We start from the raw sequence: 16,071 nt of genomic DNA, 5'->3' as shown, positions 1-16,071 counted from the left end.
TGAAAATATTCCAATAGAGAAATGTCATATTACTGATCAGTTCAAAATTTCGGCTCTATCTCTTGGACTATAAGGAAGCGAAAAGTGGTTTGACAGCATAATAACTGCTTGTTTAGTCTAGTTTTCACAGTGATTCTAGGCAACCTATTTGGGTTGAGTTTTGACTTGTTCTTGAATTAGTTCGGAATCCAGCAGCCCGCTGAAGTATTGGATTTTTATAATATAATTATTTGACAACCTTTTGTTGGCCAACCACCTAGAGCGGAGTTGAGCCGAAATACATTGATTTCGTATGTTCCGTTTTAAATTCGTTCAATCTGTATATATAATAAAATATTAGTTATACGAAAAGGCGTGAATAGTAAAAAAACATAGTTTTTACTTTTCTTGACATTATTTGTTTTTTTATTTTGTTTTTCTGTGAGACAAAAATTAGTTGACGGCTGTTCAAAGTTAGTGCATACACTAAATTAATTTAAATAATCTTATGCCCTTAAAAATCTACAAAATGTTTTTCATAACTTACAATCTAACCGAGTTATGAGTAAAAAACCAAATATATATTATAGGAGATATCAGAACGCGTATACTGGAGCATTGTAAGATACACATAATGTGCTATTAAGGCACAGACATACTTTCACCCATCCTTTTAAGCTAACTAGGGTTGTTTTTTAAGTTGAAATAAAATAAATTCATAACATTTTGATTAAAAAATTATTGTATTTATAGTTTTAATGAAACAAAATTCTCTTCTAGAACTATTCGCATTTTTTCCCAAGGGGTGGATTTTATAAGGGTAAAAATTCTGTGGTAAAAAAATTTAAACAGTGAAGAAATCTTAAGTTTAATGTCATTGTATAATTAAATAATTCCAAATTGCTTGAATTTACAATTATATGATTTTTTTTTCTAATAGGGGTCGTTTTCACCCATAAAAAATAAAAAAACAACCAACAGCACAAGTCCAAGTTTGAAGTGGAGGGCAAGTATAACCTTAATCCAACTTTCCATGTAAATCAGTAGAGACAAGGTTTTCAGTGACTAAAACAATTGTTTTAATTATACCTATTCTAGGGGGTGAGATTTAGGGGTTAAAGTGTAAGAAAATGATGTTGTTTAATGTTAATTAACCATTGTTTCACTTCATTAAAAAATAAAAAGCAACTAACGGCACAAAAAGTGAAGTTACTTACCCCCTCCCTTCACAACTCCAAAAGTACAACCTAAATCCAAATCTTCATACAATTCAGTGGTGACACGGAAAGTTATACGGTATCTATTAGCCAATAGATCAAAAGTAAGGTTAAAGGATGTTAAAAAAAATCGCATCAGGACACTAGTGACCCGAAAAAAAACCAACAAAATAGTAAAATTTTGATGATGGTGGAAAGTGTGTACACTAAATGGCTGCTGTGACAATTTCTATATTTTTTCAGCAACTATTCATTTCACGTTTTGTTTAGATTTTAATATTGTTCTGAAGCTATTTTCTTGTGGCATCTTGGTGCAATTTACTATTTTTGTTTGGAATAAGCCACAATTTTACTTTAAAATAAGTTTATTTTTACGTTTTGATTTCCACTTCGAAAATCATTCACAAAATACAAAACATTAATTAATTAAACAGATATTGATTTTGTTACTTAGTTAAAAATTCTTCTAAGAATTTAATTTTATCTGACTCATTCATATTGACAATTTAGATATATATTATATGAACATTTTAAAGTAGACATTGCCTATATTTTAAGTTAGTATTATTACTTATTTTTGTCAATAAAGTCATCCCAGAAACGCAACTTAATTTAAAAAAACGCCGTAAATATGTTTTATAAATGTTAATCTTACTGCTTATACTTAAACAACCGACTCCTTTATTTTTTTTTGACATCTCAAGTTTATATCAAGTACCTTGTGTTTTATAAATGCAGATAACTTTCCAAAAGCACTCTAGTTAATATCGTTTTTTGTATACAATTTGTTTTTAAATATTGAAGAGTATAATTGTCCAGAATTATAGACGAATTGATAATTTAAATTTCCTATTTTGTGAAACAAATATAAAACAATTATTTTTGCAAGTTTTTCCAAATTTTTTCTATGACTATGTCTTCTGTGTTTCTGGCATCAAGTTTAAGTTTACCGTTGTTACAACAAAATATATTACCAATATGCATTTTCAGGTTTTACCATATATTAGCAATAAAGTAAAGTGCAATACTTGCCCAATTTAGTAACGGAACATTTTGTCTAATGTACAATTTAGCATGTACGTAGTGATGAATTTCCTTGAATTTGGTGGGTACGAATATTAGATTATCTTACATTGTTAATGAATTATTTCAGATATATTGAAGATATCAAAATATCAAGTTAAAAAACGTTAAAAAGTTATTACTTAATACAGTTAAGATATTTGTTAAGATATATATATATATATATATATATATATATATATATATATATATATATATATATATATATATATATATATATATATATATATATATATTGCGTTTCCTGTTCTATATAATGATTCTCTTTACGTATCTACAAAAACTTTTGTAATTCTGTTTTAAGATACTAATATATCATCTGATATATTTTGATATCATAGCAAGCGGAGATTAAGTTAGGTTTAGTAAGATTTGGTTACCTTCATAGATATATAATACAAGATAGACTGGCCAATACAGCGGTGTTTCCCCAGTACAACAGAGAAAACCGACGCAAAGCAGTCACTGCATCTCTATCTAATGGGCCGGATTTATCGACCACGTGACCTTTTCATTGTTTATTTTTATTTCAAGTTGTCAATAAACTTGGCAAATTAGAAAGAGATGCAGTAACTTCTTTGCGTCAGTTTTCTCTGTCACTGAGGAGAACGGACTGGTATTGCAAGCATCAGTATATCTTGTATTATATGTCTATGGTAAGGTTAGTTTATTAGGTAAGGTTAGTTTTAGTTAGGTTAGTGTAGGTTTTATTAAATTAGAATGATTTAGGTTAAGTTTGGTTGCATTGGGCTGAGTGTAGTTTGGTTTACTTAGGTTTGGTAATCAGCAAATAACCGAATATGGAATCTCAGTTAAATATACACAATAAAGGTACTAAACGGGTTGACAAATTTAATTATCTTGGAGCTACATTAAACAAAAAGTGCAACTGTAACCTGGAAGTGAAGATAAGAGTAGCAATGGCTAGAAACGTCTTCGTTAAATTTGATAAATACTTTCGTCGCCGTAAAGTTCCCTTAAACCTTAAAATCCATACCTTGAAATCTGACAAAAGTGAGATCTCTGAATCGTCTCCAAAGGCTGCTTAGAATTCTATGGGTCAACCATATAACAAATAATAAAGTCCTAATAAGAGCTAAATATAATTGTTGGATCTCATTGAACAGCAAAAAGTTTCATAATTGGGCCATATTTAACGAAATAACAAATATAATCTGAAGATCATTTTATTGGGTAAAGATAAAGGTGTAAGTTTCCTTAGGCGAAAGCAATACTCATGGTCCCGACACATATAAGAAACTGGTGCAGAATAACTGACGTCAGTACGTTAATAAGAAGTGTAAACGAAGGGTACTCTGTACTCTGCATAGCTTACAGCAGCCAAAGAAGAAGTTAGGTTAGGTTAAGTTTTTCTAGGATGTCTTGGAGTCGGTTAAACTACGAAAATAAATCCATTTCACATCGTTTACTTTTATCCCATCTTATCTTTGACTTTTACAATCCTTTTCACAGCGAGCTATGTTTAAGGTACAAGGCTGTTTTTTTATTCTAATATATGGGATCCAGAAAACAGATCATAACAGTTTTTACTTATTCTTGATCAGGGTAAACAATTAGTAAACAAAAATTTATTTAGTTTTTTTTTTTTAAACAGAAACTTTATCTTAGCTTAGGAAAAGTTTTGAATAATTCGAGACAACATACTAAATAGAATTTTTCCGAAAGTTCATTCTTTAAAATTTTTTTAAAATTGCTCAGTGCTTATCCTCAATTTACATCAGGGCTATTACCACAAGTCAGAAATCATGGATGAGTAGGAACGAGTTATTATGAACTAAAAAGTTCAGAAAGTAATGCAAGGAATACTTATTAAAACTATAGAAAAGTTGTATGCAATTAAGAATTAGATCACCATATTAAAATCACATAAGTTTAGTGAGGCGCGTAAATTGAACATTTAAATATAATCATCTAGAACATATTCCTGATATAATGCACACCCAATATATATATATATATATATATATATATATATATATATATATATATATATATATATATATATATATGTATATATATATATATATATATTATATATTTATATATATATATATTATATATATATATATATATATTATATATTTATATATATATATATATATGTATATATATATATATATATATATGTACATATACATCTTTCAAGCATTCACATCTGTTGCAAATGAAAAATTTTTAGATAAGAAAAATTAATACAGCACAAAATAATAGAAGAGAACGTTATGGTTGGTACTAGTATTACTATATATATATATATATATATATATATATATATATATATATATATATATATATATATATATACAGGGTGGTCCTTAAGTAATTGTACAAAAAGAAACAGTAGATTCTACACTTTAAAATATTACGATTTAAGCTAAATTGCTTTTATAAAATGTTGATATTAAGAAAGATACAGGGTGTTAAAGTGCAAATTAAAAATTTTATTTTTGGCTATAACTTTTATGTTTGTAAACATTTATGCATAAAAATTTACAACTGGGTACTTTTAAATATAAGAAATTATAATTTGATGCACACTTTGATGTAGCGGATAGAGGGCGCCACATATGCCACATATGTGGCATAAATTTGCACTTAACTTTTTTGCTCTTTGAGTGAACTGTATTTGTGATACAAAATATTAAAGATACATTATTTCAACAAAAAAAAGGTATACCTGTTAATAACTTTTAAACTCAATAGTTTTCGAGATAATCGCATTTTACAAATCAGCTGCATATTTCTGAGTTAAGGCAATTACCCCAGGACACGAAGGAAAAAGAGACAAAAACATTAATAAATCTAAATTTTGGTATAAAATACCAATAACTAAAGTTAATAGTTAACGAAATAATAAATAAAATAAATATATCAGCAGGATAATTAATAATAGGATATGACAAAAAACAGAATAATAGGATTTTACATCAAACATTTTATATTTTATGTTAAATTAAAGTCGTAATCAAAACATTTTGTTTACAAACCAAATTAAGAAAAAGTTAAACTAAATTACTAAACTTTTTGTTAAAGTAAGTGTTCGATATGTCTACCATTTTCATTAATTCATTTGTCAATATATTCCATAAAAATCATCTCATATTAAATAGCATCATTGGTTCTAAAGAAACTGTTGCAGTATTCATTTCTTCCCATATTTGGTTGCAAATGTTTATAGCATTCTTATAGACACGTTGTTTTAATACGCCCCATACACCAAAATCAAGCGGATTAAATTCTGGGCTACGTGGTGGCTATAATGTATAATGGACGAATCTATATCCAAATCTTATAGTATATTATGTCGCAAAGGTTAAATAATGTATAATGTATTAAACTGTGATGTATCTCATTCATTGGTTACGTATATACACTCATATAAGCTTACGAGTAACTATAATTACATATCGAACAAATGGACTATTATGATAATGATGATAATATTATGAACTAACGAACTAATATTATGCTGAACTAAATTGCCTGTTTGTTTACTATATTTATAACAATATCGGTTATTAGGCCAACGATGATGTTTTTGTAAAAATGCTGAGTCTTTAAGGTAAGATTTGTAGCAAAAGTATTATGAAACAAGACACGTGTGTTATTTCATACCTGTGCTTTAGTTTCCATTTGTCATAATAAAAATGGGTAAACAACAATTTACGTAATAAGTAATAAGTATTATTTTGGGTTTTTTTATAAATTAAATAATTATATCAAAATCTCACCACATTACCAAGGAATATGACTGCCACGTCCAATCCAACGTTCAGAAAAGGTATATTTAACTATGTTCTCAACGCCTTCTCTCTAGAATGTGGTGGTGTACCATCTTACATAAACCATATATTTTGATTTTTCAGCATTTTACAATAGGGAAAAAGTAATACAACGCCAGTAGGTATAGAAATTTAAGAAGCGATAGAAAAGGGAAATTGTATACATGATGACGGCCAGCGTCTGAATACGGACACGGCACCTAAAGAAGAAGATGAAGAATATTTTCTCCAATAAGACATTTAGCAGCCATAACAAAAATTTTGTAATGTTACATTATCATCTTTGAGTTGTTTTAATAAGAATAAACTATGAATTATGCTTATCTACAGGTATTGAGTGCTTTACCGCACAAATATCACAACTAAGAATTATGAGGCAGCTGACTTATAAAATGCGATTATCTCGAAAACGGTTAAATTTTGAGGTTACTAACAAGTATACCTTTTCTTTGTAAAAATAATGTATGTTTAATATTTTTTAACACAAATAGAGGTAACTTTAAGAGCAAAAAAGTTAAGCGCAAATCTATGCCACACCTGTGGCATATGTGGCGCCATCTATCAGTAACATTAATTTATGTATAAAATTATAATTTATCCTACTTAAAAGCGTCCAATTATAAATTTTTGTCCAAAAATATTTACGAACGTAAAAGTTATAGCGAAAAATATAATTTTAAATTTCCAATTTAACACCCTGTATCTTTATTAATATCAACATTTTATTAAAGCAAGTTGGCTTAAATCGTAATATTTTAAAGTGCAGAATCTATGGTTTCTGTTTGTACAATTACTTTAGGACCACCCTGTATATATATATATATAGCAATACTAGTATATCAGTAACTAACAAATTTTAAATAATTCCATAAATTCACACAAACTGAATTTAATAATACAATGGATCAAATGTGTAAAAAACCAATGAATTATTTACTTTACATATTTATTTTCAATATTATATTGTGGATCATAGGATCACTTTGAATCAAAAAATCAAAATAGGGAAAAATGTTTTGAATACGAAAATAGACTTATTTTTGTACCGTAGTTTCACTCTGTTTATTAGAGCTGATGAACATTGTTAAACTAGATAGAGTATAACAGTGTTTGATTAAATGTCTGTATCCAAAAGTTATAACTTTTTAGAAATATATTTTTCAAAAGACGTTAAAAAATTAGAACACAATTATTATTTTTAAAATACATAAATATAATTTTATTTTACACGATTATAATATAACTGTATAGCATTTTTTATATAAAAAACTTATTTTTCTTATACTGAACTATTTTTGAACTTCAGGGCTCAATTTATATTTTATGAGCCTTCAAATATTTAAAAACACGAATCACGCAACATTTCTAACTTACCTTATCATTACAGGTGAATCGACACGAACACGCCAGCAACAATGCACACATTCGCCAACAGGAAAGAAAAAACCGGGAAAATCCAAAGGACAATGTGTGGAAAACTCGGGAGAAACTTTTCGGAGCTGGATAGGAAGACAGGAAAGAAGCGAATGAAACTTCAAAACTCCCGTTCTTGAACCTAAACTTATACACACGCGTGAAATCTAATCAAGTCAAGTTGAAAGAACTCCGTCTCTTTCTCGCCCCTTGAAAGAAAACGTCACAGAAAAAGAAAACGGTCGAAATTCCTCGAAATTCGCGAGGAACTACACTGTTGCGTATGTGAAAACGCGAGGCGCATGTTCAAAATGGCCGAAAGCGGTGTCTTAGGTATTGGCGTGATGTTGCCACATGTCGGAAAATCTCTCTGGAAAACTGGGAACATTTTATATTGTTTAATGGTAAAAACCTCTTATATACTACATGGTAGAATGGTATATCCTATTTAATATTTTCTGAGTAGACTAATTTTATTTCATTAATATATAAATGATTGCCACATAAAACTTTATATATATATATATATATATATATATATATATATATATATATATATATATATACAAAATTATGAATATGTAGTGACTGTTCAATTATATAAAGTCTTTTTATTTTTGGGAAATGCAGTCAATTTATTTTGGGCTAAACGTAAAACTCTTTGAGCTTAGTCAAGTTTTCGAAAATTTGATTTTTTTCTCAAGACATTTAAACACGAGCAGTCAGTTTTTTTATTTAAATTAGTTTTTTCTAAATGTAACCTTTCATTTTGAGATTGTCTTGAGAAAGGAAATCAGATTTCCGAAAGCTTGACTAAGCCCAAATATATATATATATATATATATATATATATATATATATATATATATATATATATATATATATATACATATATATATATATATATATATATATATACATATATATATATACATATATATATATATACATATATATATATATATATATATATATATATATATATATATATGTGTATATATATATATATATACAATATATTTCAATACTGACGCCATTAATTTCTATTTTACATCTGGTTGGTCATTTTTGCTGACTACTATTGTTTTATTTATTTGAGATGAGATTGTCATATTAAATTCTTTTGCTCTTATGTTATATCTGACACCAGTATTTGCAGACTATCTTCATATTGGGCTATCAATATTCGGTCCTCTGCGTAACAGAGTAAGTATTTTTATTTCTGTTTCCCATTCTGTATAATTTTCCTTTATTAACGCTTGTGATGATTTCATCCATGATCAAATTGAAGAGCATGGGGCCCAATGAATCTCTTTGTCTTATTCCGCTGCCTATTTCTATAGGTTCTGTAAGTTGTCCATCTATTCTGACTTCCATTTTGTTGTTTTGGTAGATGTTTTTGATAGTTTATATAATATTTAGGGGAACTTCTCTAATATACAGAAGGTGGATTACAACTTTGAGTCTTACTCTGTCAAACGCTTTCTTTAGGTCAATCAGACACAGAAATGCTGGTTTATTATACTCTAGTGATTTCTTAGTTATTTGCTTTATAACGAATATTGCATCTGTACCTGATCTTCCACTACGAAAACCCTGTTGTTCAGCTGCTAAACTTATCCTCTGATTTATTAGCACTTAGTAAAATTTTAGTTGTAAGTTTTAGCGTAGTATTTAACAAGTTTATACCTCTGTAGTTTATATCTCCTTTTTTGAATAGTAGAATTAGTTCGCTCGTTCTCCATTCTTCCGGTATTTTATTGTAATTTATAATTTTATTAATTAATATTGTTAATTGTTCTGTCATTGCTGCTCCACAATATTTCAGTAATTCGTTTGGTATCCCGTCTTTACCTGCTGCTTTTCTGTTCTTCAGGTTTTCAAGTATTTTCCCAACTTCCTGTACATTTATATTAAGTTCTTCATTTGTGGTAATTTCTGGTGTTTCCGGTTCTAGCGTCATTTGTTTTTCCTCTGCATAGAGCTTTTTTAGGTAGTCAAACCACGTATTCTTTTCTACGTGTTTTGGTTCTATTAGTTCCTTTATCTCCGTCTTTTGACCTTTTTTGAAGCGCCATATTTCCTTTTGCAGACCGTAAAAATCATGTTCTTCTTTAGAAAAGCGTTCCCAGTGATCATTTTTTATTTTTCTTACAAGTGCATGTGTTTCGTTTCTAATTGTCTTGTAATTATGTAAAGTCTTTTTTCGTACTTTGCATACAGTGAAAAATATCATTTTGCCGATATATCATAAGAATTTCGTTAATTTTCGTAGTAGCACTTTTGATTTTACTATTTTAGATTCTCATTGTGTATGGAATTTTATTGCCTTTATCGATTCTTTTTATATTTTCTGTATGACTTTTTAAGTACCTCATTATTTTCCTATAAATGCGGGCTGCAATTAGCAGTTAGGTCTTTTTTTTAATTGAATGAAAATTTTGGTTTGTATCTCTTTATCTCAACTATCTTGCACCGTTGGCTTGTTTTATTTAATTAATGCCTGCGAAACGTGAATGAACTAAATTTGCCTTTTTGGTCTACTACGAATGTTGTGTCAATTTAATTGTGCACGAATTCTGCACTCTGACATTCATGTTTTACTATAAGTCGTCAAATTTAATAAATTTATTTCATTTCCATGTAATATTTTATCTAATTTGTCTTTTAAATATTAATTAACCATGTTTTTATACCGAATCTATTATTATTTATAAGAAAATAAAAAAAATTTAAAAGATTAGGACGACAATATGAAATCTACTTATATTCTGAAGCTATTTTCTTGTGACATTTTAAAGCAAGTACTATTTTAATGGGAATAACCCACAATTGAAGGTTAAAATAAGTTTATTGACGTTTCAAGTGGAGATTGAAACGTCAATAAACTTAATTTTAACCTTCAATTGTAGCTAATTTCCATTAAAATAGTATCTGATTATATTCATGACATAAAGAAATTGTCTATAATAAATATCAATCAAAAACATACCAATACTTGAACTATAATTTAGATAACCTATATAATCTATATAATAGTTTAACAGGATGAATTATCTGAATAATTTTAAGTACTGAAAAGTTGAAATTGAACTCCAAACTTACTCATTGTACTCCCCGTAATCGTGGCAACGCTGTGCTCGAATAATTGTTTCATTTGGCGTCAAGATTTGGCGGTAATTAGACGTAATTTGAGTCGGTGGATTTTTCAATTTTCGTGGATAATCCATGGCTTGTTAGGGGGTAGATTTTTAAGGGGTGAATTCAGAGCAAGTTCGACGCGGGTGATGGCTACCCACCCCTATGTTTGTATGGAATCATTGATTTTATTTCCAATATGTCTCTCCTACAATGGCGAACATGTATATCGAAACTGTTAGTCAATAATAAAAGTGAAGGAGGATGCAGGGAAGTGTATGACACAATATCAAAAGAAATGTATTTGTGAAGGTTTGGAATCGGGGGAATTCAAATATAATATACGGAGTGAATTAGTTTTAACATAAATAAAATTATCAATGAACTTATTTTATTAAAAGAAACAATATTTGAATATATCTCGTAAATATCGTGCAATAATTCGGAACTCTTTTTTAATAAAAGCTATACAAGATGTGGTCAAAAATGTATTTAGTCTGATATATGCTATTAATGAAAAACAAAAATAAAAATTGATTTTATGAATTCAAAATAAAAATTGCTGCATAATTCGAATTGCAATATACTTTATAATTTATTCTTTTATTAAGAATCTTATTAAAATCTGTCCAACAAGGCAGTAGCTTCAAAACCGGTAAGGCAAGGTACTTTTTGTATTCAATACAGAGAAATTACAACACAAAAATACAAAAAAAAAGAAACCGACAAGCACAAAAGATGTTAATAGTACTTACTATTCTACAATCTACAGTAAAAATGCGACGATATAGAACCATTTTAGCTTTTAAATTATTCGCCAACTCTTCCTGGAATTTGTTTATAAGATTTTATGAGCGAAATCTATTTTAAAGATATACTTATTAACAGTGAAGCGAACCGAGTTTAAAGATAAAAGCAGTAAAAATATACGAGCAGAAGGATCGAAAATACGAGTATCAAAGGAAAAAGTAAAAATAGTGTAAATTTAAAAACATAGAAGAGCCCTGGATCAACAGACATGTACGAGAAACTATTAAATCATTTAAGTAACAGGCTTCTCAAGTAACTATTCCAATCATGTCTCAACGCGAGAGAAATACAATCTGAATGGAAAAGATCTCGACTAGACAACCATCAGGCATAAAAATATATCATATATTAAGTAAATTTAAAGTATATGGAAATATCTTGAAGCACAATGTAGAAAATAAGAACAAAGATAAAGAGGTAGAAGAGTAGGCAGCATTTAGAGCAGAAAGATCAATATAAAACCATATTTTCTCACTGATCAAGGTTATAGAAAATAAATACCACTATGATTAAAAACTAGAAAGGAGGTTAAGCTAATAGATCTATATGACTTTGGTTCAATTGGGGGGTCTTTGTCACTAAGGAATGAAGCAGACCCTAAGCTCATAAGTTTTGAAATATAAACTAAAATTAAAGTCATTTTGAATATTTTTTGTTAGGTGAGGCGGTATGATATGCATTTCCTGCTTTAGCAGAGCTGGAAAGGTACCATCCGCCCCAGAAACTTTATTGGGCTTTAAATAATTAATAGCATATTCAATTTCATTTATTTGTGAAGATTATTTTTCTCGTAGATTCCTTAATGTTCTTGATAATCTGTATGTGGATACAGCAAGCTTAGTCTTTACTTCATCTTCAATAAACGTTAAACCAGGAAATTAAGCATTTAAAAGGAATCTTATGCTTTCCTTTTTGGTTTCCGTAAATTCACTCTTTGGATTTTGAACCAGTCCAATTCCATTATAGTGCTCTCGAGATAACTTTTTGAGCATGAGCTAGATAATTCTAAAAATAATAAATAGTTCTAAAATAAAAAAGGGATTAACAGAATGTTAGACGATCGGTTAGCCAAAATTGCCAAAGAAAAGCACTCAAACACACCTCGACAGCCTGGACGACGGCTTAGGAGATGGTACGAAAGTTGGTCTTCGTCGTGTTAAATATTACTGCAGAAGCATTGAAGAAGACACAGGACGTAGTAATAAAGTAAGAAGAAGAAGAAACAAAGACAAATAAAATATCAAAAAATGAAAACTAGACAATTTAAAACAAATAATTAAGATACACTATATATATGACACAAACAGTATTAACAAGAATTTGAGAATAGGAACGAAAATCTAGAAAAGGAAACCGCTTCTCCGGGTGGTGGATAGGAGACCGTCCTATGTGTTGGTTATGGTAGTGTAATTGAGGCGATTATCATCAGTATAGAGAATAACACGACCATGATAATTGTAGAGGGCAGTCACGGGATAAGTGGTGAAATATTTACATTCCTCCCCGCACCTCAGCTTCGGAGCACTGCCATGCTTCCTCCCCAGTTATAACCTATGGGAGCTAATGGCTCTTAAGGGGGCCAACGTGACTACTTTAGAAGGCGTAAGCAGGTAGTGGTGAGTCCGCGAATCTTTTCTTATAAAAAATTTGCTCGAGTACTTAGGGAAAATTTTGCTTCAGATGGTACTGGTGATAATGTTACCTGTTTACCAAGATCTACTTATGGAAACGCAAAGGTCGATGTCGCCATTGCATCGGCCTCTGCCGTGAACGAATGGCTTAATAAAAAAACAGGCGGAAAGTGGATTTGTTTCTATTTGCCTTTTATTTTAAGTTTACTTAAGTGTTTACAATAATATACTGATACATCTTAAAGAAAATTAAATTAAGAGAATAGGAGCTAAATAATGGTGAAAGAACATATAAATCCCTATTCACTATACTGACGAGTATGTTAAACTATGAAATGCCAAAAAGAGTAAGTTCCAAAGAGGAATGTGACATTCATGGCATACCAATATAATCAAAATGGCTATAGAGAACTTATAATTAATTTAAGACTTTTTTAGCTTACTATGAAAAAATTACGCCAAAAACAAGAGAGATATAAAGATCAGAATTTGATATCAATGACTCCCAGAATTTTAACCCAAACACATGGCTATTTACCTACAAGGGGAAGGCCAATAGCTGCCACAAAGCGCCAATTGAAAAATATCTACAGGTTAATATAATTTCCTAATTTATTAAAAAAACTGAAAACGATTTCCGGTTTGGGAATCATCTTCACGCTATAAATTGTATATACATATTTTTTTGGTTGGAAATCGTTGGTAGAGAATTGCTTTGGGCACACTACCCTGAAATACACCAGATAGGATAGTTTGGTGTAGGGTTCGCTATACTTTACTAGATGTCTCCTTTTTGTAAGGTATAATTTAAATAATTTGAAGTAACGGTAATGTAAGTTTTTCTTTCACTTTTACAGAAGTTTTGTATGCCACACCTGGTCAAAAGCTTAAGAGTCATCTAAAAAGGCTGAAGGCTGATTTGAATTTATAATCAGGTATGAGCCTCTTTTTCTCCCATATTGTTTTGATTTTTCTCAGCAAAAGGTTTTTAAAAACCTTAGACATGACTTTGATCGAACTAATCGGGCAGCATAAATTAAAACGTTAAAGATTAGTAGTGATTATTATTGTGTAGTAGTCATGGGTAAGGTCCTTAACGGTCGTGAGATCGTATCCCTAACGCGCCTTATTAGGTTGTATCTTATTCTTGATTATTTGTTTTACTTCTTTAATATTGAACCGGGAGATTGGTAAATGCTGTTTTACATTTCACAAATAGGCTAATGTTTTTTGGTAAGTATTGACTGGGATTTAATTAAATAATTCCATTTTCATAGTTCACCACACAACAATGGCATCACTGGAATATTCATTTTTAAGGGTGTCAGCATGTTTTGGAACTTTTGAGAAATACTTAAAATTAACCAGAATGGAATAGGTATATTTAAGGTTTAACCTTCAATGACTTTGGTACAGAGTTACATGTTTGACAAATAGCTCTGCTGCATACGTCATATAGATATCGAGAAAACCTATACCTAATCTGCTATAGATTTTGGCACTTTCTTAAATTTCTGTTTTATAGAAAACAATAAATTGTAAAGAAGTTAGGTTATGTTTTGTTAATCTCAACCAAATGCATTTTTAAAGCCTACCCTATTCACAATGTTTTCCAATCTCACTATAGTTATCGTTATTTTATCAGCTGACTTACAATATTACTATTTTATTTATTAGATTTTTCTTTTTGTTAAATTTTTTAACGTTGTGTCATGTTTTTTTTTGTTTGACACAAATATGCATACCTAGTATTGAATTGACTTCATATGTTTTAGCAGTATAATTATCTATAATTTAAAATAGAGCATTTTTCAAAATAGAAATCTCAAAACCAAAACATCCGAATTAATTTTTTAATAATAAAATGGTTCATTGACATCAAAAATGCTCTTAACAGTCAACCAAACATATAATATGAATTATATATTCTTGATAAGACACACGTTCTTGCACGTTCCATTACAAAGTCACCCTCCTCAAAGATGCTTTATTGGCAGACCCTGGATAAATTATTAGAAAACCAGGCCACGCTTGAATGGCTTTTCCGACAAATATGTACTTATAATTTTATTATTATTAAATTTTTCCTAATATAAATAATAAAATAATATTATGGCTGCATATAATAGAGGCATTTTCATAGAGTTTTTGGTATTTAGGAATGCCTATTACTTATCTTCAGAATGAACTATAATATTGTTTAAGCTTTATGAAATAATAATTTTTTAGACGCAATTGAAAAAATTACAAAACAGAATAATTAAACGGTGACAATGTTGTAAATACTATAGAAACTACAAAACTACAGACTAAAGTTGAGAATCACACAATAGAAATCACAAGAGAAAAATTTTCTAGAAAAATCTGCATTCCAACGATTTGTTGACTGTTCTGGCATCACACTTAGCTTCTTACTTTCAAGGGCGGTCTACACTTCTGTCTTTCAGTTTGAAAGGCCATAGCGGGATAAAATGATCAAAATTGCACCATGCTCTATTCAGTTTTGCGTCTGGCCATTCGAAAGGACATAATTAAAAACCCACTCAGTTAAATTTGCAAGTCCCTAGGTGCCTCTGGGGGTTCGCTATAGGAAAAAAGTATTTTTTTAAAAAAGGCATTTTTTAGACACTGTATTGCTGCAAAAAATCTGAAAAAATTCATGAAAGCGTATTTTAATAATACAAAAAAACCTGAGTTTTTTCAGATTTTTAGCTTGAAAATTGAGCATAGGAAAAATATTTGAAATTTTCAGTGATATTTTAGGTTTTGTCGGAAATTTTCGGCCAACTTTAAAACAATGTTTTTTATGGGTTTTTTTCCCGTTCTTTCGAATGGCATAGGTATTATTGTCATTTTCAACGTGGAAAATGCCTAAAAATCGAAAAAACTGCTTTTTTGGCATTTTTCTGAAGTTTTTGACTCATAACCTCAACAACATACACCAAATTATAATTCATATTTTTATATGTATTCTTACCTTTACAATCGAAATAAGCT

The 16,071-nt window shown here is 29.3% G+C and overlaps 1 long non-coding RNA gene across 1 annotated transcript in view; it reads left to right on the top strand.

The window, feature by feature from the left end:
- The window catches only part of LOC140436165 (uncharacterized), a 60,803-nt gene that overhangs the window by 29,108 nt on the left and 15,624 nt on the right, over positions 1-16,071 (top strand). The window contains exon 2 of the long non-coding RNA XR_011950254.1: positions 7,470-7,899. This is a non-coding gene — a long non-coding RNA (uncharacterized lncRNA). The remainder of the gene's footprint in view (positions 1-7,469; positions 7,900-16,071) is intronic.

Source organism: Diabrotica undecimpunctata, chromosome 3 (genome assembly GCF_040954645.1).
Source record: "Diabrotica undecimpunctata isolate CICGRU chromosome 3, icDiaUnde3, whole genome shotgun sequence".
In the NCBI taxonomy this organism is placed as follows: Eukaryota; Metazoa; Arthropoda; class Insecta; order Coleoptera; family Chrysomelidae; genus Diabrotica; species Diabrotica undecimpunctata.
This window is presented reverse-complemented; position numbering and strand designations above follow the sequence as displayed.